This window comes from Lycorma delicatula, chromosome 9, assembly GCF_047948215.1.
Source record: "Lycorma delicatula isolate Av1 chromosome 9, ASM4794821v1, whole genome shotgun sequence".
Lineage (NCBI taxonomy): Eukaryota > Metazoa > Arthropoda > Insecta > Hemiptera > Fulgoridae > Lycorma > Lycorma delicatula.
The window spans coordinates 31456922-31483870 of record NC_134463.1 but is presented as its reverse complement, the minus strand read 5'-3'; positions in this window follow the sequence as shown (position 1 = coordinate 31483870).

Below are 26949 nucleotides of genomic sequence, written 5' to 3'. Positions count from 1 at the left end.
TATAATATGATATTAAAAGTTCTCAAAATTTTTATCAAAGTAATGATTGATTCCTTACACAACCAAATCTTTTTCTTTATTTTTGGTTTAATAATATTAACAATCTTATTGATCTAGCCTGTACAAAATAGCAAGGATGCTGTTGTACTGTAAATGGCAGATAATCCATTTTATAAATGAGTCAGTTAAAAAAAAATGACTGGTAATAGTTTTACCTCCTTTTTTTATTAAGAAAATGGTACAAAGTTAGAATTTTTTTGCAACAAAATTGGTAAAAAGATACGTATTTAATATGTATAAAACTTTATGAATAAAATAATTTTTTTTAAATATTTTATCAGATGTAGTCATAATCAGTTGGTATAAATGATAGTAAAGACAACCTCTTACCAATAAATTTTTAAAAAATAATTATTATTTATATAAATTAAAATAATATAAATTATTTTATTTTTAAAAACTTTCTTCTTTTGATTATTTTTGCTATCAACGCCATTACCAATAATACTGTAAATAGCTGAAAACACTTGAGATTTTTAATTAGAGATTGTCAAAAAAGGTCCTAGTATTTTTTTACATTTTTGAAATGAATTTCACGCCCAATTCTTTAGAAAATGTAATGTATTGAAGACTGGCAGGGATTTATGACAACACACAGTTTCTTTATAAGTTCTGATATTTTCTGTAGTATCAGTGACAAGGTTATTATCAATATTATACATATTTTTTAACTTCCCTTGCAAGTCAGGATCGTATTTCTTTTGTAATAAATATTAATGTACCTGAACTTTATAAATCAAATAAAACTTTGAATTTAACCTATCTTTCAAAGGTCATTATTCACATCAAGGTCTATTTCATCTTTGTTTTCATGGTTTAGTTTGTACCTTAATAATCTTCACGATGATTTTCAGGAAGTAGTAGGTTCCATGGGTAAAACAGTTTCTTTGAGGTATTTGTTGTAGGTGCTCTTCTCCAGGATATAAAAATAAATGTGAGGATCTTGTGTACACCCCAGGACATGTCACAATATAGTGGGAGTGTTGTGAGAATCTAGCAGTTGCCACATAATTAACCAATAAATTACTGTATGTATTATGTATAACTGGACCGGAAAATTTTTATTTTGTTACATATTATTCATTGTCTACTTGTTTTTTGTATAATATTTCTGATCTTAAAAAAGTTACAGTTTCTCTATTTTTTTAAAAATAAATTCTTCAGAAAAAAATGTTTAGTTATAGACTAGATTCAATTTGAAATTCAGTATTGTTAAAATCTCATTATGGTATCATACAGTATTTATGCCATTTCTTTTATATCAAAGGTTGTCTGAAATCTGATCTAACTGGAGTGGTGCCTGTATCTGTTGTATTTTTGTCACTAAAATAGAAATTTCTTTGAGTAAAATAAACTATTATCAGATTTTCACTCGTTAAAAGTAGTTTTAGTGTAATTATCTATGCAACTATCTTATCAGTCAAAATATTATTTTTAATATTCATTTTATGTTACTGTTATAAGTAATGTTGGCCTTGTATTAGATTATTTTTCACTGTTTTTAGAAGTAATTATATTTTACTTAATTTTTAATCAAAAATAAGTTTTAAGTCAATTTCTAATTTAGGTACAGTAATATTTGGTGTATTGTTATTTTATAATATATTTATGCATAATAATATATTTAGTCAGAGCACGAGTTAAATTTATGTATGTTATTTTTTTTTCAGTATCCCAAAAACATATTGATATCTACTTTTTTATTTTTGGGGGTTTATTTTAACCCCCGATTTTACCTACATCCTCTAGACATGACCATTCTATTTTTTAATCATTCTTTTACATGAGTCAGTACTATATATATTTTTTATTAAAGTGAATAATTACTATTATTTATTTTTAGGTATACTTATAAATATTATTTTATATATCAAGAATAAAGGTCATTTGGTAACAGTTGGCTAATTCAGGTATACTCTAACTCCGGATTTTTTCAATATATTTCAGAATGCAAAAATGCGAGAGGTATTGAGTGGAACAAGGCTGAGACAGACTTTGAGATTGCTGTAAAGAGTCTTAAATGATCTAAGACAATAATAATATTCTTAATGCACTCACTAGTTCAATTAAAGAAAGGAAATATTGCCTCAGAAATGTAAATGAGTCTTATGAAAATACTTTATTGGATTAAGTGGTGAAACATAACAGATAAAGAATACAAATTACTGGTGTAAGGAAAGTGTAAATTCAGGGTGTGTAGTAATATTCAGAAGGAAATGAAACTAAAGGCAAGATTTTATAAAATATTAGTTTTAACACTTGCAGTACATGGTGCAATAAGTTAAATAATGAAGGTGGAGAGGAAAAGGAAATTGTAGGCTAAAAGTCATTTGGGATGAATTTTACTAGAGAAACTGAATTATGAATGAGAAGAGAGAGAGAGAGAGATAGAAAATTGGAGGTTTGTTAAAGGTGCAGGATATGGTTTGCCCATTTAAAACTTATGATAAATGAGGGATACCAAAGAAAACACCATATAATGGCCAAGAAGACATCAGATCAAAAGGCAACCAGAAATTGTGAACTGCAAATCTTCAATGAAGATAGTCAGCTGAGAATTCCACAAGAATGACAAGATTAGCTAGATCAAAAGACAGATGAAAGGATTTTAAATGTTAAAATATCCAATCTGGGAAAGAACTTAAATCATGTCAAACATTACTTTGTGATGTAGAATTTACATTATCTTTTCTTTCACCAAGTTTATATCCTTGTTCAAACTTTTTGAGATGTAATGAATATTTTCTTTCATTTATATGTATCATGCAGATCATGTCTGATCTATATCATTTAAACTTTTATTTTATGACATGCTGTAATATCTAGCACACCAGAAAAATTTTATATGTAGAGATAGGCCGATCATTTATATTAAGAAGATTTAATAGGGTTTTCATGTTTATTTATATTTTATAGTATTATAAGATTTGATTAAAATTTTATTTTATTATTTTATAAAAAATAATTTTATATATATACATATATATATAATAAATCATCAGTTTTATTTTAGGTTATATGAAATGTACATGAATGTACTGAACAAAATGAAAACAGCAAAAAAAATATTCTTTTCCATTTATTTTATTTTAAATGCAGCTATTATTAAATTTTACATAATTATATATTTATTAACAATAATAATAATGATTAAAAAATTATTTTATTATTATTTTTATTAGATGTTAGTAATAAGATATTAGTCACTCTCATTAGTATTATAATATAAATATAATATTAAACAATATTAAAAAAATATATATTTATAAGTCAAGTAAATAAACTCGCTGTGAACAACTTATTTATGTCTTTTGTCACGATATATTAATATTTTTAAAGAAAATATTTTTCTTTGTTTATTATTTTGTTAAAAACAATTTATCTTAGTTGGTTAATTTTCAATAATTGTGAAAAATGTTGATACTTTGTTGTATATGAAAGATGAAGTTTCTTTAATTTTAGGATTTAACACTTCAGCTAGTATTTCATTGTTTGTGGCAATTCAAAGATTAATGTATTGTTACAGTTAAGGATGATGTCGTAAATAGTTATTAAATTTAATATAAAATAATTAAATAACCTTTCTTATAATTTAATGTATTTATTTATTTACATACATAATGCAGTATGATATTACTTAATTGTGTAAAAAGGATTATTTGCATATTATTTAATAGTAATGTTTTAACTGGTTTTTTAATGAGAAATATAAGTTTTTACTGATGCATTCATTTTGTTTTACAAAATTTGTTTGCATCTCAACACTTTACTTTGTGCAGTCTTTGTAAAATTAATGAAATACTGAACGATTTAAATAAAGTTTGCTGTATTGTTGAGTATCACACCTACATATTATATAAAACGAACATGGTTTTTTTTTTCAAAAAAATGAAAAAATTGATTACCTTCAGTTTTGTAAAAGGTGCTACTAAAATCCCCTCTAAAAACAACTATAATTGGTCTCTGATTTACTTAAAGGTTTGCCTTTTGGAAGCTTTTCCATTAATTGAATTCTATGTGAGACAAATGTATAGTTTAATGTATAAATTAATAAACTAAATATATAGTTAATAAAACTGTTAATTTTCAAATTATTTATCAACCAATAGCATAAACCATGTAATATATTTAAAAAATCCTTAAGATTGTGGTAAAGTTTAATACTGAAAATTTTTCATAAAAGCAAAAAAAATATATAAGGTTATGAGAAATAGTTCTGTGCTTCTCTTTTACTATATATTAATCTCAAACATATTTTAAAAATAAATAAACATAATTCAAAATCTTTAAATAAAATATATAAAAGGATAATAGATAAAACAGATTTTAAAAGATAAAAACATTAACTCTTAATTAATTCTTTAAATTTTGACTTTTTGTTTAAGTCGACTAAATTATGATTTAGTTGGTGTAGTTGTTGGCCACTTACTTCATGAAGTTGAAATTTAAAGAATTGAATAACATAAAACAAAATTTTTTTATCTATCAGTTGTCCTGGACTCATATTCATATCAATTTAATGATTGAAAGTTATAAATATGTAGCTGTAAACATTTTGATGAGAATTAAAATCTAGTTCTGTCCTAGTTTAATTGTAAAAAAAAATTTTGTACTAAACTTAAATAAGTTTCATTGAGAATTATTTATCATTGTATAAACCACAAAATCTATGAAATGTTTTTTATTAGGGAATTTTTTTTCTAACCAAGTTTTTTATTCATTTTTATTTTGATATATGCCAGAATTAGTTTTGTTCAGTGTTTTGTAATATCACAACCCAGCTAAGATAAAATGTTTTTTTTTTTTTTTTTTTTTTTATATATGATTTTATTTTTATTTTTTAAAAATACTTTCTTATATATTAAATATTATTAATCAATAATCATAATAAACTTAATAATTTGTAAAAATATATTTTTTTAAGAAAAAATTGAATATGTTGCATAAATGATAAATGTTAGTTGTAAAATGAATTATTATACATAATATAATGTATTTATTATTAATATTATTATTATATTAAATGACTAATTTCTAAGTTGTCTTATAATATACTGAAAAACAAACTATGAACTGTTAATAATGTTCCAGCGATAGTAATAAGTATTTAAACAATTTCATTGAAAGAAAAAGAAAATGTTAATGTAGTCTGTTATAAATAAATAAATTAAAAATGATTCAAGATATTACACAAAATATATATATATATATATATACAGTAATTTGTATTTGTTGAAATATGTAAATAAGTATAATAAAGAGCTTCTAATTAAGTTTTCAATTATGTTTTTAGATTATCTAGTTAAATTTACAATTACATTTATCAATTATAGGTTTTGTAGGAGGTATTGCTTAATTGTTAACAATTTAGATTGATTAACTCAAACCTTGAGTTAGAGCATCTTATATATCATAAATCAACTACAAAAAAATGTTGTTCAAATGAAAAAAAGAATACATCACAGATGCCCTACAGAATAGCAACCAACCTATGATTTATAAAAATATTATTTGACAGTGGGTTACTTTTAAGTAGCATATTATTTCTAAATGGTTTTTTAATATATGGGAAACATAATAGCCATAAATACCTATAAAATAACATAATGGATTTAATATGTTGATGAAATTCTGATAATATACAATAAACAAATTTAGAGCATGATATATAAATATATCTGCTTAAAAAACTGAACAGTTGTACAAAAATATTATATACACTTTGGAATAGAAAAAAATCGTGAATTTCACTTTTTAGATGTTAACATAATAAAGTATAAAAATAATTATAACTGGGTATTTATAAAAAAAAAAAACCCAGTAGCAACAATTAACAATGTAGGCTATGAGCCTAAAAACTCTTTTTAAATTTAATTTTGATAAAATAAAAACCAGTATTTAGTATTACGTACAAGAGATTACCATTATTTCTAGATATTATCAAGTATAAATTCTAGTTTTGGAGCAAATATGCAAAAGTTGTGTTTTTCAAATGTAAGATAGGTTATGATAACCTTAAAGCTTATGTATGGGATTATGAAACAGAAATCTTGTAGCACTCAGAAATGTCATGCCTGGTTTGAATCCAAACTTTGGATCTTCAGGATGGAAGGCTGAGATGTGCCATGAAGGTTGGCACTAAAGAACTTTACTGGTGATGACTGTTCTTTAGTATTATTACCGACATGATTATTATTTTGTTATATGCTATATATTTTTTAAAGCTTATAAAATTTTGTATTTATTTTCATTAATTGCCAAATTGCACTGAATGAAATATTAAACAATGGTAGCGCAGAGTCAGTCAAAAAAAGAACTGCCACATTTCGTTTCAAAATGCAGTAGTTTTTATTTTATAATGCCATTTATATTATAATATAATTTAAAGGAGCAAATCTAAATAATTTTGTAACCTATGGTTTAAAAATTGTATGCTGTACATCTCCTCCTTACATATTGGTGCATTTTAGGAGACAATGAACAAAATTGCCCATAACATTGAAAAATACCAGGGAATGATATTGTTAATTTCATGGCAGATTTTCTCTTTCAACTTGTTCTAATCCATAATTAGTGTAACGCACACAAAATGCTGATCTTGTCATGTTAATAAATTAAGTAAAATAATTATTTAAAAAAAAAAAATAATAAGTAAATAACACATTTAAAAACAAAATGGACTAAATTTTAATAAAAAATAATGCACAATTATGAGGTGTACAGAAATAGGGTACGGTGACACAAACCAATAGGACTGCAGTATTCTGGTTAAGTGATGCTGGCCCCCCCCACTCTGCCATTTTAGAATTTCCTGTTTGCTTGTGAGAAAATCTCTTTTTCATTGCGGTGTTGCCAGACCTAGACATAAACTTAGATCAGTATAGACCAGGACTTAGATATTGATCAGATTCTTTTAGACCTAGATCAGACAAGAACTAGATCTATACCAACCAGAATTAGATATAGACAAGATCAGACTACTCCCAGATCAAAAACAAATTTAACCTTGACCCGACCTAGAACAGACCTAGACCCAATCTGTACTTGAACAGAACTGATCCAAACATCCAGACCAGATTTGGCCTAGATCTAGACCAGTCTGATCTAAATCTAGCCTAGTCTATACCTGGTATAGCTCTTTATACCTGATAATAGGTCTGTTCTAGACCAGACCAACCTAAACTGGACCTGACCAGACACAGGCTAAGTCCAAGTCCTGACCTAGAACACACCTAGACCCCATCCAAACCAGACTGTACCTAGACCAGACTCAGACTAATTCCAATCCAGACCTGATATGTAGAAGACCCAGACCTGATCAAGATCAGACCAGACTTAGGCTAGAAGTAGTTCCTGACCTTGACCAGATTAGGAACAGACTATTAGGATTAGACCAGACCAGATCCATACCAGGCCAGACCTCGCAAAGTTTTAATCGAATTTGTTTTTATGGGTTTGCATCCTGTGAACAGTTTAAAATCGAACAGGAAATTCTAAAATGGTGGAGGGGCAGGACAAGTATTGCGTGACCAAAATGCTGCAACCCTATTATTCGTAGAGCTGTGTCCCATTTGTGTAACACTCCTTTATAAAAACATTAACAATTCTTTACAGTTATTTCTTGTTTTTCTTATTCTCATTATTTTCTGGTTCAGACATTTTCTGGAAGCACAAAACAAAAGATATATGTAAATAAAAATATGTACTTAAGTAATGATTAATTAAAAACTAGTTAAAACAAATTATAACACTCAACTAGTTTTACACACAATTTTTAAATATAATTTGTTTTTATCCTCAAATTACAGTAAAATTTAATAAAAGTTAAATTTTGACTGTATATGTAGATATAAAGAGAATAAAGTTTTTAAAATCTAAGAAAACAAACATCTTTTAGTCTCTAAATTTAAAGCTGTCATAAAAAAAAGTATTTTTAATGTACAAAATTAACTATTCATATAATATAAACTTTTCATGAAATCTAATTGTAAAATAGTGAAGTGCAGACAAATGACAAAAGTTTGTAATTTTTAATTTACAAACTTTGACTAAGATCTTTACAAAAATGTTTTTATGAAAATGTCTCAAAAACAAAATTTAGATGCAGTTTAACAAACTCTACTTATTTTGCTTCAACTATTAAAATATAGATTCAACAAAAATAATAATGAATTTCTCTGTTAATATTTAATTTATTTAGTGTAATTATCAGACCTAATAGAGAGAAATTTTGAGTGTGTGTGTTTATGTATATATATTTTACATCCCAACCATGTAGGGGGAAGACACCCACCTTGTGACGTTACTGGTCGCCACACCACCCCCTCAGTTTTGAGCCCTGAGGGGCTTTACCGGAGGTTGTCCTTAGACCTCTAACTGATAACATCTCACAGTCATCAGCCAGGCCTCAGTAGGGATGCCACCTATATAAATGCCTCGGCAGACATTTGCATCAGTAAAATACAAATCAAATTTTGCCTTCACTTAGGACTCAAACGGACATCTTCACTTCCCACCTAACATGATTCCCTCAAACTAACTAACCGAAACCGCAGAAACGCAAACCCTGCGCCTAGTCCAGATTTGACAGTACCGTTCGTGACTGTCGTTTATACGGTAGAACTTGTCATACAGCAAGCTTTTCGCTTAGGTAGTGGCCAGTTCGCTGATCGGAAAGTGCCTGGAGCCGTCATGACCGCTGTTTTCGAGGAGCCGTCTGTTACCCAGGCGAAAACCCAGGAAAAAGTGGTGGTCCTCTGACCTTAGCGAGCTGCGCGCAAGAGTTAGCTCCGCTAGGAGAAGATACCATCTTCGCCTCCTGACGGGGATTATCGTTGATAACGTGCGCGCTGAGAGTCTGCGGATCTACCGTAATGAGTACGTTCATGCCATCAAAGACATGCCATCAACTCAAGTTTTGAGAAGACTCCATGCGTGAGTTGCAGCGCAATCCCTGGCAGTTCCCGAAGTCATGTTACCGGCCAAACCAGTGTTCGATGCGGGTTTGGTGGTCGTGACCATAACATCTGTCGCGACTTACCAGGAATTCCTGGATATTCTGTTTCCAGGTGCTCCGGAGGATGAAGCAGAAGTCGGCGTTAGAGCGGGTGAGACACCATTCCCTAGCGTACGGGCTGTGGAAACCATAGATATAGACCGAGTGGTTTCTCGAATGGCACTGAGAAAGGCACCGGGGATTGATCAACTTGGCTCGGGTATTTTCTATCATCTGCTGCCTGTCATAAGAGAGCCGCTTGGCAGTCTGTTCTGGGGATACCTAATCTGGGGTTACTTTCCGACTTGTTGGAAGGATGCTCTTAAAATCAGTAAAGGATCCGAGTGAGGTCAGCAGTTACCGACCCATCAGTCTCTTGCCGGTAATCGGCAAGTTGCTTGAAAGGCTGGTTATGGAACGGCTCTGGGAAAACATCGGTATGAACTCACTTCTAAATCGAGACCAGTATAGCTTCATGAAAGGGACTGGCACCGAGGATTGCATCTTAAATGCTCTTACCGAGGTGGAAAGCGCCGACTGTAAATATGTTTTGGCAAGTTTTATTGACATAGAGGCATCATTTCCTTCCTTGTGTTGAGTTCTGTCCTCTATGAGTTGGAAAGCCGCAATGTTCCCGTAGTACGTTACTACTTGTCTGATCATACGGCTCTGTTTAAGAATGCACACCTAGTTGTGGAAAAATCCGTCACCAGGAGAAGCTCCGTTCTCCCTTGCTGTTGAACCTGGTATTCGACAAAACTTTGGACATTCCCGGAAGGGGTCACGACCCAGGCTTTCGCCGATAACTGCCTTCTGTTAGTTTATGTTAACTCACGATTGCAGCTAGAAGACCGAGCGCAGGAGGTCTTACAGTTATCATACAGTTGTAATCCTCCTATTAAGTATAAAAGCTGTGTAATCAGCCGAGTTTGATTTCATAAGTACCTAAGTGTTTTGTTTATTTTGAGAAATTGGTGTTTAGCAACTACATTAGGCAAGTAGTGGCGGACACCCGTCTCTGTAATGCACAAGCTTAGAAGGATTGCTCAAAAGGATTACGGGCTGTCGGGCCGTCATTTGTACATTGTGTACCGAGGTGTCTTCGAAAGTATGACATCTTGTGTGGCGTTCGTTTGGGCGCACAGGTTGGAAAAAATTGAGTACTTACTCAAAATTTAAGGAGCCTCAATAGTATACATTGGTGTCTTTAAAATAACCTCCTTCCGCCTTTGGGGCTACCACTGTGTTGGGAAAGACTCTCCCAATCGATTTAGTGGTGAAAGTTCAGGCGGCCATGTGGAAATTGCGAAGAGGCAGTGAGGCTGAGGTATTTGGGATGCGGTTTTGAGCCAGACCTGTACCGAAGCAGAACGGTGATCTCAATGCACCAGTTCTAAATTTCAAACAGTTGCCCATCTCCTGTCTGCAGAAGAGGAATGCCACGACTAAGGGAGGTCCATTGTAGATTTATACAGGATCTGGGGGGATGATATGCCTCTCCTTCGTTTTTAAGGGCAACGGGTGCTCGAGTGCTACCCAACTATGTTAATTTAAACCAATATTTGCTTCAGTTCCGCCTGGCAGCTGATGAGCTGTGCGTCTGCAGGGAGGTCCAGTTAAACAAACACATGATGATCGACTGCCCAACTCTTGGGGAGGGGCCAGAACTCAGGCCACCCTGGAACTTAGAGGTCAAAGGGAAAATTGGCCACTCACATGTGGCGGAGTCAATGTGATGAGAGCTGCATTGTTGGACTGTGTGGAAGTTCCTTGATGTGGTTGCTTTGTTCAACTGACATCAGTAGTTTACCTAAGGGAAAAGACTCCTACTGCGCTACTGTAGGAAGCTAACCAAGAAATATGGATAGCGGCTACCAGCCAGATTAAGGCTCCAAACGCTGGTGGACAGGTATTTGCTGGCATTCAGTGGCCTAGGCGTGGCAGTGAATTACTGTCTTGTTTGACAAGATAAATTTAATTATTGATAGTCATATGTTTTATTAGAGTTGACGGGGTGCGCCTACCCATTTTAGTGATATATGACAAGTGGGTGGTGGGACACGCAAGTGATTGGTGTATGGTACCATGCTTATTCCGCTCATGCTTTTAGGGTAGCTCTAGGAGCTAGTTAGGACACTGGTTGCTAAACTGTTTCGAGGCTCAGTGGCCATTTGTAGCACATACATTCAGTCTTATGCTTTAGGGCAACTAAATGGGGTGGTGGTGGAGAAATGCCAAGCTAACCAAAAGCTCTTCGCTACTTAAAACACTACTGCAAAGAGAATGCTAATATGTTCTGATTCTCTAAGTGCATTTCCTGCAATTCGTAACAAGAACATTAAGGACGTTCTTATTGCAAACTTCCTGTCCATTTTATACATTTTAAATCAAGGACAGTGATGTGTATTTTTATAGACTCCAGGGCATGCTGGTATGGGAATGAAAGTGCAGATGAAGCTGCCAGAAAGGTAACAGTGTGGTAACTTAGATGGAATTCCTATACGAGTGGCAGATGTTAAAAATTGTCTAATACAATAAGAAACAGGTGGAGTAATGATTGGTGAAGATTAAATACCAAACTAAACTCAGTTAAAACTTCTCCATATAAATAGACGAGCGACATGAAGCTGACTCGCTGAGAACAAGTGGTGGTGACCAGACTTAGAATCAGTCACACGTGAATAACAAATTCATATTTGTTAACCGGAAAAGAAAGACCAATGTGCAGTGTTTGTAATAAAGCCCTTACAGTCAAGCATCTAATTGAAGAGTGTACCATATATGAGGACCTCAGAAAGAAGTACGGTCTCACACGTATAGGGACGGAGGTAGCCTAGGACAGCCGGACTTGCCTGCATGCGAGAGTGGGGAAGTTGGAGCATATCCGATGATGGCATGGGGTTTTAATATTTTAAGTAAGCGGAAAATAAAAATTAAAAAAAATTAGTAAAATTAACTAAGTACAAGCACAAGAGGGTCTTTAGTCAGTTTTATAGCAATCCATCTCTAAGGATGAGTGAGTTTCAGTTACGTGTTTCAAGCATCCTTTAACATTTTCAAAATATAAACTTCTTAGATAATTAAGAAATTTCTTCCTTGGTTGAAAAAATTTATTCTTTTGAAATTGTCTACTGCAGTAATAGTACTTCTCTCTGTTAGTGAAATAGATTGTATATTATAAATAAAACGGCAAAAGTTTCTTATATTGTGTCCATGAATACATGTAGCTGTACTTTGAATAATAAGTAATAATAATCATAACAACTGCAATTAGTAGAAAGAATTATTAAATTTGTGTCTCACTTATAAAATCAATTAGGTGGATTCTGAGGATCATAAAGAATTATACAAAATTGCAAGAAAGAGTTAATAAGTTGTATAAGTGAAGTCATCTGCAATAAATCACGTTAGAGGGCTAGTAGGCACAGTTTTATTCTGTTTATTCTAGATGAAAGTGGATTAGGAATCAAATTTTACAAATAAGATTGATTGACAAATGTGATTTTATTACTGTGATTTTCAAGGCTATTGGATCTTTTACCATTGAACCGCATTCATTATGCAGCAGCAGAGAGGGGTAGGATACTCTGAATTTCTTCAGTAGTTTTTCAGTCTTATAAGGATTTCATAAACAGTGGATTATTAGATGGGTTTTGAATACTGATATGATATAGAATTCTCAACAGAAAATATTGAGGCTACATTTGGTTGGCATTAAAATACAGAGAATTCAATTGCTAAAAACTTATCTTTGGCTTATATTAAATTATTAGTATGCTAGGATAAATTAATTATCTTTTATGTTCTTTACTTCCTAAGATAGTATTAGAATGCTTTAATTTATTTTTTCTTACATCATTTGCGTATGTCCTTGAGCATGAGCATGTGTGTTTGCAGTTGTTTAAGGCATATTATTAGAAGCAAGTTAATAAATTGTAGTATTAAGTAAGATAGAGATTAATTAGAAAGACATTTATTTATTTATATTTCATCCTGCTTTATTTTAACTTTAGTTAACTCATAATTTCAGTTTATATGCTTTATTTGATTTATGATTTAGATTTTTAGTAGGTGGTGCTTTACATTTAATTATTTATTAGTTTTTCATTTTTCTATTTGTACATGCTTTGCTCAGCTATATTTTATTTGTAAAATTATCAAGCCTGTAGGCTTGCGCAATGATCTCAGGCCAAATCTTATGAATAAGACCTCATAAGAGGTCTTATTTGAGATCTTATGTCTTATTTAAGATCTCATATCTTATTATTTGATAATAAGATATCATATCTTGCTTCCTTCTCTGACTTCAGTTCAAAGAAGGAACTGATTGAGAAATCTGTTATAGAACAAAGTTGATTTACTTGTAGTTGTGATTTTAAGTTATTTGTATTTTATCTTAATTTTGTAATTTTTTAACATTTTTTTATATTTTAAAAATAATTTTTAATTACCTCAAATCACTTAATACTTAGACCAATATTATGAAGTGTTATCTGAGTGGCTTTTGTTAATTGTTTTCGAAACTTCTCTTCCAATGCAGAAATAACAGTTTCCATTTCTTGCTTTTTACCATTTGTTAAGGAAGAACCAATACTCAGTTTCTGCACCCATAACTGTAATAATTACTTATCTATTTTAATAAATTAATCGATTGACGTAATTTTATAATAGATTAAGAGTAATTTTTAGTTTAAGATAAGATAGAGCAATAAATCTGTGGGTCCTTATTTTATATGATTCTAAAATAAATTATGCTGTTATAGCTCTACCACCATGTCACTTAAAAACTATACTGTATTTCATAAATTTGAGTACAAATTTGTGTTTTTTTGTTTAAATGCAAATACTTGTGTAGATAACTGCATATTGAAACTGAATGATAAATTTAAATAAATAATATTATTACGGTAATTGTAATTTTAATGAGAATATTTAAACAAAATATTTTCACTATATTTGTAAAAATTGTTAAGTAATGATTTTACAATTGTTTTTTTAAAAGAGAAAATTATTTAAAAACATCTTAATCTGCTGAAAAATTTTTCTACTCTTGCCTTTTTCTATTTAACAATTTTTGAGACCTTAAAAATATTTTTAAAGATTTGTTTCCCAAAACCAATAATTATTCTGGAATTCAGTTTCTGATAGTTATGTATTTCTTTTTTTTAATACAATCAATCTTTTCTATCATCAATTTTTTCTACTTAATGGTTGAACAAAAAACTTTCTTGTCATTAAAAATGCATCTATTGTTGTAATAGTGTTTATTAATTTCATTTTTCAGTTTCAACAAATATTTTCAGGCTTAGGTTGTGTCAAACTAGGAATATCATACGGATCCATGCATCCGTCTTTTTTGGCAATTCCAATCAGAAAAAGTTTTCAAAAAACATATTCTCTACTTTAAAAATTACTCACTCTTCAGATTAAAAAGAGGAAGATATTTAGGATTGCACATTCTAAGTAGAACATTTTTCACAACAAATGTGCTAAAATTCATTTGGCAACTGTGTACAACTTTGTTTTAAACTGTAAGAAATCTATGTTCAATGAAGGCCGTGAGAGGTTTAATTATAAAAGAAAAATATAAAATTAGAAAAAATAATAAAAAATGAGTGTCATGGATATAAATTTAGCAGTGTTGATTTTGTTTATAAAACAAGCAGTGTTGAATTTCATAATTTCTTCGATTACAGTACTTTTATTAAGAATTTTGAAATGCTTTATGACGCTTTTAAATAAGAAAGTCGAAAACAAATTTTTAAATGGCATGTTTGTTTCAATGAGTAGAAAATTAATTGGAGAAAGCAATCACTCCAGGCGACCTGTCACAACTAAAACACTAGAAGAAATGGAAAAATTTTGGAAACTTGTCCATGACGACATCAAACAATCTACAAAATTTTTGACATAGTGGAATTAATTTAGGGCCTTCCAAGAAGAAGGCCCTAAATTTCTGAAAATTTAAACATACATTGTGTTCTGCAAATTTGTCCCTTTGATTCAAAAACAGCGGTATATTGGTGTGTGTCATTATTTTCATAATGTGGCTAATAATGATCCTACTTTGATCTCTAGGGTTGTAACCAAAGATGAAACCTGACTAAAATCTGTAGTCATATTCCCAGCAACAAAAAACAAGTCATCACACTTAAAGAACCAGAAATCAAAAAATTACTAAAATCAAAAAAGGCAATTAAAATCAAAAGAAGCTCAGCAAAAAATTCATGCTTGTCATCTTCTGCATTGTTAATAGAAAGATTATTCCTGCAGGTGAATTCTTACCTTTATTCTGATGTTTTAAAGGGCTTAAGGAAAGAATTGTGGGGGAAAATTCTTTTGAGAGAGGGAAAAGGACTCAATGTATATGCCTAATGAGGCTATTTGTGGGAGTATTCCGTTAAGATTTCCAGGTACATTAGTTCTTAATCATAGTATAGGAGCATTAATTCAGAAATTTAGGGGAGTCGGATCGATAAAGTACTATGAGCAAAATGGTAGACCATCAGTACTCGAAGATATCAAATTACAAGACATCAGTTGCTATGTAATTAAGTCCCAACAAGTCCATGTCAGCCTGACAGAAAAACATTACTGTTGCAACAGCATGTTAGGCACTTTGTAAGAAGCTCAGTATCATCCCATATAAACTGAAGCGGCTCCGCCACAGACTGTGAAAAGTGAATTCAATATTGTTAATGGTTTCAACAGTTTTTAGCGGACAATTATGATGATTGAAAATCTTTGAAAGCAAGAAGAAATTTATGCAGATATGTCTGGATTTCCTGGGAACTACATTGTTATACTAATGTATACTAGGTGTTAAGTTACTTTTCAAATAAAATGTGTTTATTTTTATTATTACCACCTCAAACATAGTTCTTACATTTATTTTAATGTTAACAAGATGAATGAAATCAAAATATGAGAAGAAATTGCTGGGAATCAACCTCCAGACCAACTAATGTAGCATCCAGCATGCTAACCACTACAACTGGCCTGCCAGATGGATATATCACACTGTGAGTGACTAGGTAGGCATTTCATGCAGCATTTTACATTCTTCCATAGTACAAAATCAATCATTGTGCAATATGTTAATCTAAGAATTAATGAGTTATTAATTCAAGATAATTAAAAATGTTTATATAATTGTTATTACAATTAAATTTAATATAATAATTTGTTTGATAAAAATTACAAATTTATTAAATATTATAATAATTTTATCAAATTTGTATTATAATTTTAGTCTATTTAAGGTAATTCAGAATAATTTTGGGTTCACAGTTAGCCGTCTGTTGTATAATACCGTCATTATAAGGCAAATCACAAATTCATGAGGAATTTCAATACTCAAATTACTAGATCTCTGAGCAGACAGTATTTCCAGCTCACACTGAAATAATCAAGCAAGTATCAGCAAATCACAAAGAGAGTAAATAAACCAAATTACCATTTGGTTCTTTCCAAATTTTTTTCAGTTTCTTTAAAAAATACAATCTTGTTATTTTATAATTAATTAACCATGGAAAATTAAAAATTTAAAAATAAATTTCACAAAATTAAACAAACAAGAAACTTATAAAATAACATCTTTGCTTGCAAATAGACTATTTGAGAATGATTAAACAAGTTTATTTCAAACTTTATTACCTCCATATCCTTTGATTTATTAAGAACACTTATCTTCTGTTCATAACGATCTGCCATTTTTTTATTATGTTTAATAAGCATTATGATTTTTGTTGTAAGCTTAATAATCTTTGATTTATATGCGCTATTCTGAAACAAATTTACAAAAATAAATTGTATGAAATGAAATATTTTTATAAAAGTTATTTTCTAAATTAACTGTTATAAAATTATATTTTCTTCTCTTACTTCTAAGGCTTCTTCGTAATGAGCAATTCTCTACCCACTCCATACAGTTTCATTTCTTTTGAAAATTTATTAATCTAACATAATGAAATTATAGTGGTTTCTGGTCTTCCATGTTGAGACATCAGTGAAACATAAAAAAATATTAAAACTTTAAAAAGAAGTTATAATACTTGTTAAAAAGTAATTTAAATATTTAGCTTTTTTTTACTCAAACCTTTACTGAATAAAAAGCGAACAATTTCAAAGACTTATTTTCTTTGAACTGACCATAGCAATTATTATTATTATGGTCACTTTATCTTGTTTAGGACAAAATAAACTATGAGTCTTTTGAATAGATCATGATCGGTTTCTCATTTTAGTAAATACAACTAATGAACCTCTTAACTAGCAAATAAAGAATAATAATCGAAAGTTGCTTCAAAAATAATATTAAAAAAAATGTTTAAACTGAATATCAACAGATTATTTATGAGGAAGAGCCAGTCTACAAACAAATTCTGATAATAGGTGTAAATATGAATATCTCCATTATTATTGTTTTTTTTGTTACTTAACAGGTTTTATATACTTTATAGGTTCTATTCTCTACTGCTTTCATCTCAACATAATTCTATATCCTTCATCTTCAATTAATTATTATTACAAACTCAAAAATTTGATTTCCTCTACAGTTTCTACCTTCCTCTTTATATCATTAATTTCCAAATTAAATCATATGTTAACATATGGCTAACCGACCTAGTTTGTTTCTTTATAAAATTTTGTAATAAATTTCTCTACGTATAAAGTCTTCTTTATTTAATATTTTTACCATTTTCAACATCGTCCTCCAATACCACAAATACTTTTATTCCCTCCTCTTTGTTTTCATATCATAGGAATTTTGCTTCCATAAAGAATTCCACTCCAGGCAAATCTTCTTTAAAATATTGTTCTAATTCTTAGAGATATATTTGATACTAGAAGCCATATTTGTGCATGAAAGCTCTCTTTATTCACGACAGTCTGCTTTTGATCTCTATATTACTGCACAACTAGTAGAAATATGAATCTTCTTGTGTAATATGTTCTGTCTTAATACTTCTCTCAAATTTCATTACCTTTGACTACAAATACAATATAATAATTTTTATTTGTATTGTTAGTTTTACTTTTTTTAATAGGTAATAATCAGGCTGGCAGTAATGTATCAGAAAATATAAATATCCATTAGTTCTGAAGCTGACAAGTTAACCATTACAAGACATTATTTAAAATAATTTAAAAAACTATTGCTATGAACTGATAAAGTGGGACAGACCTTTGTGTTTTTTGTAGTTGGTAAAGGTGGATAAATGATGGATTGCTTGATGAGGAAGGTGTATTTAGATATCTGTGGGAGTGTATAAATATCTATATAACTGCTATTACAATAATGAAAAAAAACTTACTTTAGCTTTTAATTCTTTTGAGTTTTCCATTTCTTGTTTTATATTGTCAACTTCTATTTTCATCCGGCCACACTGTTCTTGCAGTTGTTTTTCTAGTCGGACTAACTGAAATAAAAAGGAATAATTAACTGCTCTTGAGCCATAATTTGCCTAAAGGAAGACATTATAATGTTTTTATATATGAAAACTATTGATGATCAAGTACACAATATTGTTCTGTGAGATCTGATATTCTTTTTAAAAAAAATTTGTAATGATATATAGTTAGGTAACAAATATGACTAATTAGACACCTACATATAACATTTATGAATAATGAATTACTGAATAAGTAACCTACAAAATAAATACCCTTTAAACACCCTCAACTTTCAAAGATGACAAAAAGATACATTTTCTAGGGTTAATAAACACTTTTTAAATTTAAGTTTTTTTTTGTAGTTGACTACAGATTTAAATTGAACTGATGTTATGAAACACTGTTTTTTGAAAGTCATTTGAGTTCATCTTAATAATTTATTTTTTGAAGTATACTCTTTTATCGATTTAATAATTAATGAATTAAATGGTTGAATTAACCATATTTTTACTAAATCAATCCTTTAAATTCTTTGAATCACTTCTTTTTGGACTGAAAGAACACCTTACTACACTACCGTACCACAAGATTTGAATTAAAACTGGATCTCCAAGTATACTTTTAACCAGTTAAATTTTTAATCAATTTTTAATCTTTAGTAAAAAATTAGCCATTGAAAAATTCATCTGTGTTTCTATTTGTCTCTCAGGCAAGCAAAGTCACTCATATTTAGTTTTAAATCACATCTTTTGTACATTACCCCAGTGCAATTTTATAAAATTAAATTTTGTAAAAAAGAAAAAACTTTCTTGCAGAAGAAACAGCCTTTCATTAAGAGAAACCAGTTTACCTGCAATATATTATAAATCGCAAAATAACCAGGGAGTCCTACTTTACTAAATTTGCCATATTAAACTCAGCATATACTGCTGTAAATACAAATATGTACAGCTCTTATAGATGTTCATTATAACAGTATTTAGCAAACAAATATAAAAAATGTTTCCTGATGAACTTACTCTTTAAATTAAGTGAACAGAAGTTGGTTCTAGAATTGCAAGATATATGACATTAATATAAAATAATAAAGATTATGTAACTTATTATCAAGAATACAGTATGTTAAAAAATCTGAATTAAATCTTTTTTTTTTTTAAATTATACTTATATAATATATATAAGTATAATATATACCTTATACTAGTGTATATATATATAGTTATCCTCCTCTATGAATCATGAGACCTTGCCGTTGGTGAGGGGGCTTGAGTGCTCTGGGATACAGATTAGCTGGACCGAAGGTGCAACCATATCGGAGAGGTATCTGTTGAGAACCAGACTAAGGAATGATTCCTGAAAGAGGGCAGCAGCTCTTTCAGTAGTTGTTAAGGGCGTGAGTCAGAATGACAAACGGCCATATCAATATCACTCAGTCCTCTGAGTACTGCGCAGCTGAAAGCAATGGAAAACTACAGCTGCTTTTTTTCCAAGAAAATGTGGCTCTCTGCATTTTCATATAGCAATGTCTTCCTTGGTAAAATATTCTGGAGGTAAACTAGTCCCCCGTCCGGATCTCCGGGTGGGGACTACTAAGGAAGGGGTCACCAGAAAATTAAAAAATAACATTCTACGAGTTCGAGCGTGGAATGTTAGAAGTTTAAAAAAGGTTGGTAGGCTAGAAAATTTAAAAAAGGGAAATGGATAGGATAAATGTGGACACCCAATTTAAAAATCATAATAGAAGAATGTACACTTGGAAAAAGCCAGGCGATACTGCAAGGTATCAGATAGATTATATCATGGTTAAGCAAAGATTTAGAAATCAATTCGTCGACTGCAAAACTTACCCTGGAGCAGACATTGATAGCGACCATAATTTGGTGATAATGAAATGTAGATTGGGGTTTAAAAACCTGAAGAAAAGGTGTCAGATGAATCTGTGAAATTTAGAGAAGCTTGAGAAGGTAAAGAAGATTTTTGAGGAGGACATCGCAAGAGGTCTGAGTAAAAAAGATAAGGTAGAAAATGTAGAAGAAGAATGGGAGAATGTTAAAAAGGAAATTCTTAAATCAGCAGAAGCAAACTTAGGCGGAAGAGAACTGGCTGAAAACCTTGGGTTTCAGACGATATATTGCAGCTGATGGATTAACGTAGAAAATATAAGAATGCTAGTGATGAAGAAAGTAAAAGGAACTATCAGCAATTAAGAAATGCTATAAACAGGAAATGCAAACTGGCGAAAGAAGAGTGGATTAAAGAAAAGTGTTCAGAAGTGGAAAGAGAAATGAACATTGGTAAAATAGACGGAGCATACAGGAAAGTTAAGGAAAATTTTGGGGTACATAAATTAAAATCTAATAATGTGTTAAACAAAGATGGTACACCAATATATAATACGAAAGGTAAAGTCTATAGATGGGTGGAATATATTGAAGAGTTGTACGGAGGAAATGAATTAGAAAATAGTGTTATAGTGGAAGAAGAGGAAAGTTGAGGAGGATGAAATGGGAGAAACAATACTGAGATCTGAATTTAAGAGAGCATTAAAAGATTTAAATGGCAGAAAGGCTCCTGGAATAGACGGAATACCTGTAGAATTACTGTGCAGTGCAGGTGAGGAAGCGATTGATAGATTATACTGTGTAATATTTGTGTGTAATATTTATGAAAAAGGGGAATTTCCGTCAGACTTCAAAAAAAGTGTTGATACCAAAGAAAAGTCATGATACCAAAGAAAGCAGGGGCAGATAAATCCGAAGAATACGGAACAATTAGTTTAACTAGTCATGCATCAAAAATCTTAACTAGAATTCTATACAGAAGAATTGAGAGGAGAGTGGAAGAAGTGTTAGGAGAAGACCAAATTGGCTTCAGGAAAAGTATAGGGACAAGGGAAGCAATTTTAGGCCTCAGATTAATAGTAGAAGGAAGATTAAAGAAAAACAAACCAACATACTTGGCGTTTATAGACCTAGAAAAGGCATTCGATAACGTAGACTGGAATAAAATGTTCAGCATTTTAAAAAAATTAGGGTTCAAATATAGAGATAGAAGAACAATGGCTAACATTTATACGAACCAAACAGCAACAGTAATAATTGAAGAACATAAGAAAGAGCCGTAATAAGAAAGGGTGTCCGACAAGGATGTTCCCTATCCCTGTTACTTTTTAATCTTTACATAAAACTAGCAGTTAACAATGTTAAAGAACAATTTAGATCCGGAGTAACAGTACAAGGTAAAAAGATAAAGATGCTATGATTTGCTGATGATATAGTAATTCTAGCCGAGAGTAAAAAGGATTTAGCAGAAACAATGAACGGCATAGATGAAGTCCTACACAAGAACTATCGCATGAAAATAAACAAGAACAAAACAAAAGTAATGAAATGTAGTAGAAATAACAAAGATGGACCACTGAATGTGAAAATAGGAGTAGAAAAGATTATGGAGGTAGAAGAATTTTGTTATTTGGGAAGTAGAATTACTAAAGATGAACGAAGCTGGAGCGATATAAAATGCCGAATAGCACAAGCGAAACGAACCTTCGGTAAGAAATATAATTTGTTTACATCAAAAATTAATTTAAATGTCAGGAAAAGATTTTTTAAAGTATATGTTTGGAGTGTCGCTTTTATGGAAGTGAAACTTGGACAATCGGAGTATCTGAGAAGAAAAGATTAGAAGCTTTTGAAATGTGGTGCTATAGGAGAATGTTAAAAATCAGATGGGTGGATAAAGTGACAAATGAAGAGGTATTGCGGCAAATAGATGAAGAAAGAAGCATTTGGAAAAATATAGTTAAAAGAAGAGACAGACTTATAGGCCACATACTAAGGCATCCTGGAATAGTCGCTTTAATATTGGAAGGACAGGTAGAAGGAAAAAATTGTGTAGGCAGGCCACGTTTGGAATATGTAAAACAAATTGTTAGGGATGTAGGATGTAGAGGGTATACTGAAATGAAACGACTAGCACTAGATAAGGAATCTTGGAGAGCTGCATCAAACCAGTCAAATGACTGAAGAAAAAAAAAATATATATAGTTATATATACAAATATATTTAACATATGCGCGTGCATACACATACACAGAGAAAGAAACCTTATTTACAAACATACCTCTTTATTTTTCTTAGATATATCTTTTTTTAAATCACTAATATTGTTTTTCAAACTGAAAACAGCTTCTGAATGAGATTTCTTCAAATTTAAAATAAGTTCTGAATAAGATTTCTTCAATTTCAATATTTGTTCAGACAATTCCTACAAAACATTTTTAAAGTAAGCAACAAAATAAATGTGTGTGCCTTGAAGTACAAGTCTATTATTTCACAGAATACAGTTTTATTCTATGAAATAATTGACCAAGTCAAATTTTAAAATTTCCTATTACATAATCTTAATTGCTAGACAATGTTCGTAACTGAATCACTAATCAGAGGAACTAAACAGGAAACAATTTTGGGGAAATGAAAGATTCTTTCTTTTCAAGTGACCCAATCTTAAATTTCACCTACAGAAGGCTCATTAGTTGTAACCAGTTTTATTGAGATTAAATGTTGCTTCTGTACAAGTTCCTTCACAGATAACATTTTAAACCAATAGAGTCAGTGGATCAAACTTGAAACAGTGTTTCAAGTGTGTATTTTAGTGGATAATTTTTCCAGCTGTGTTTGATGCTGCAAACTGCCTTTCAGTTAAGCATGTAATTTGTGAAATGACGACATATAGACATACAAAGACTAACTGAAGAATTTCAGTTTGCTGTCAATTCATTTGAGTATGTAAACTGCACCCAATTCCTTATTTATTGTTATTATACCTGATTTCTAATAATGAACAAATCTAGAGTTCTGTGCATTTCCATTTACAGTAACAATGTAATGACAAAGCAATAATTTTTGGCTTCAACAGGCTGGGACTTCACTAACACTGATACAAAGAATTTCACTTCCTTCTGCCTGGCTGCCGAACAAATTTAGTTTGCTGATTTCCATCTAGCCAGCTCAGGATCAGAGTGTATGAAAACAGCTTAAAGAATGATCATACTTATTTTGTAAGGGGCTACCAAATCATTACATCAGGCTTGTTGGTAAATTACTTGATTGTTTAATATACTATAAAATTTTAAAAGAAAGATCAGTTATGCCAAAATTTGTATTTTTTCTTTGGGGAAAAAATAGCTTTACCTGTTTATACATTTACACAGAAAAATGCCACAAATGGTTCAAAAGTTTAGAGTTTATCATTTGAAATTAAAAAAGGATCACACCAGTGGAAATGGCTTTTTGGAGGAAAGCATGTCATCTTAAAATCATGGATTATGTTAGAAATAAGCTTATTATTATTATTATTATTATTATTATTATTATTATTAGAATCAAGGTGAAAAGTCAGTATTGGACTGAAATCAAGAATGGCTATTAGAATGGTACAGTTCCCTGTAAAGAATATCTGATGATAGAATTCCAAAGAAGACTTCAGAATATCAAACTCCATGTAGACAATGTGAAACACTTTTTTTTGGTATTATGATTTCAACAGAGAAATTTGGTGTTTTGGATAATGTTTTACAACAAATAAAAATACTTTCAATTTTGAGCCTGAATTTATTAATAAGATTCCATATCATATAAATAGAAAAACCACAGCTTAGATGTTACTGAGATGTTACTCTATGAATCATCTTAAGGCAACAGATATATTTAATTCACATTACTTTGCTAAGATACCAAACTAAAATCAAATTTATCAAAATATCATTACCTTTTTTTCTCTACTTATTAATTGTAATGATTCAACAAGTTTTTCATTTTTTTTAACAGCACTATTTACACGTTCTGATAACCCTGATAAAGTATTATCAATAAATTGTTTGTGCTCCTCCTTAAGAGCGTTTTTCATTTTTTCAATTAAAGTCAATCTGAAAAAAATAATTTAATTTATGTTAAATAACCAATGCATTAAAATTTAAAACTGTAATTTAAAATTTATAAATTTTGTTTCAACAGCTTTATAATCTGAAAAAATAAAAAACCTTTAAGCCACATTTACAATTACTCAAGAATCAATTTTTTTAATGTGTTCATCCATTAAAAACTCGATATTATCTCAATAATTTTCACCTTTTTTAAACATAAATAACTCATATGATCTGCAGTTAAAATGTTCCTGAATATTATATGAACTGAAAATTATTATATACTAAGTGAAACATTATGTTTTTTTTTCTTTATCTTTCCTCCTTTCATAATATTTTCCAGCAGTCAGTAGATTTTCCCCCTCACTTAATACAAGTGCATCCCAAATTTTCCATTTTCTTTTATTTGTTTATTTCGGAAGCTTTGTTTCCCCCATGGGTATAAACAACTTTTTCATTTTGCACAATAACATAACTCTGCCATTTTTTATTACCTTGGACAAATTGAACTCTCAGTCATATTCCTAATGTTCATCAGATATTACTCTCTGCTAAATGGTAAATTTCCAATACTCAAATTCATTCCCTGATTAACAGAGTTATTACCTTGCATTTAGTCTGTTTAACATTTACTCTAAACTCATATTTGCCACAGTGAACATTTGAATATTCTACTGGAAATTATGAACAGATCCTGCTCATATGAAAATAATCTATTGTACACACTATATCTTATTGTAGTTCCCTGAAACTACCTTTGTCTTTTGACAACCTCTTGACAAATAATCTCACTGTATATGTTAATTTGAGTAATAAAATACATGTTTTTGAATTCCTTTATAAATATTCCTTTTCAATTGAGCCTTTCTAGACTCTGACACAGACAGATTCAAATGCAAGTTAGTAATTTTTATATCTTTACTATCCATAAGGCTTATTTTTAAGAATCTGTTCCAATTTTTATGACATATCTTATGCAAATGTCTTTTAAAAATTAACAAAACAGGTTTAGTACTGATCCTTTTTTATATCAAGGCATTTTAAGATAGGATATTTACATATCGAGCATAGAATCTGATATGCAAATAATTTTCTGTTCATTCATTATGCTATCTTTTCTCTGTTTCTGTGCCTTTCACTTTTTTCGTGTCATCAAACAAGTATGATCATTTCAAACAAGTATTTCTTCCCTGATCAGTTTTTCTTATACTGAAATTCCAAAAGTGAAAAAAAAAAACAACTGACAGTAACTACAACTTACCAAAATGGGAAATATTGGTCATTTTAGAATGGCCACAAAATTAACTTATGGACTATGAAATGAACTTTTAAACTGATAAATGTAATTTTTTATTTGTTGTTAATAATTAAGAGCTTTAAAATTTTACTTTCAATTTTCCTGTATATGTAGTTAAAACCTATAACAAAAAATGAAGTGAATAGAATGCACATAAATCTTACTTATCCTTGAATTGAAGAACCTCATCTTTTAATGGTTCTTGCAAAGACTCTATTTTTAATTTTCTATTTCTTTCTTCCTTTAATTGTTCTTTCAGAAGTCTATTTTCTTCCTAAAAAACAGGAAACATCCGTGTAATGTTTTTTCACAACTAAATCAGCATATTTATTTTTTATACCAAGAACGTCTTCAGCAAATATTGATTTGTAATTAAAAATTTATCATTAAAAGTTTTTTTATCAGTACCAAAATTTTTGTTTCATACAGGTTCTTTATTAAGTTTGAGGTTAGATAATTAAATTTTGTGTAATGAGTATAAATTGAATGTATGAAGGTATCCAAATAAAAAAATAATCGTTACACAAATGACTTCAAAAAAATGCAGTATGTAATTTTCATTACAAATAAAAATCTCATATCTAAAACATCACAGACACATTTTACCAGTTTGCCTTTATCAATATAGCCTAACATTTTTAATTTCTGTTACACAAAAAGATCTGTAATTATGTTTCATACTAAGTTTCATACACAAATCCCTTTTTAAGGATATTCACCAAAAGATGGGATTATTTCCACCCAAAAATTAAGCAGAATAAGAAGGAGAAAAATAAACTTATTGAAAAAAATATATCTTAAGAAAATGAACTGAATGTAAATTATTATACAATTTAATAGGCTTACATATGCATTATTTATGTACCTTTATGATGATAAAGGCACCTATTATGATGATAGGAATAATAAACTGGAGTTATGCTGGTCATACATGTATAAAACCATTAATAATTATGTTAAAGAAATTTATAAGCAAAATAATAAAAAATAACAGATTAAGCTGCGAGTATATAAGGTTTGTAAACAAATAAACAAGTGCACATAACCAGACAAAATAATAGAAATAAAAGAAGACAATACAATCAGACCAGCAATTTATGGTATAATCAAAAAGCAACAGATGTAGTGGTAAAGTTAAGTTATTACCTTACAGAACCATTAGGTGTTTGCAGAAAAAAAATTGAAGTAAATAAATAATTTTTTGAAGAGGAGGGTGTAATGGTGACAGTGAATTCTCATTGGTACACAAACATCGTGACCACCTTTTTCCAGCCAGCA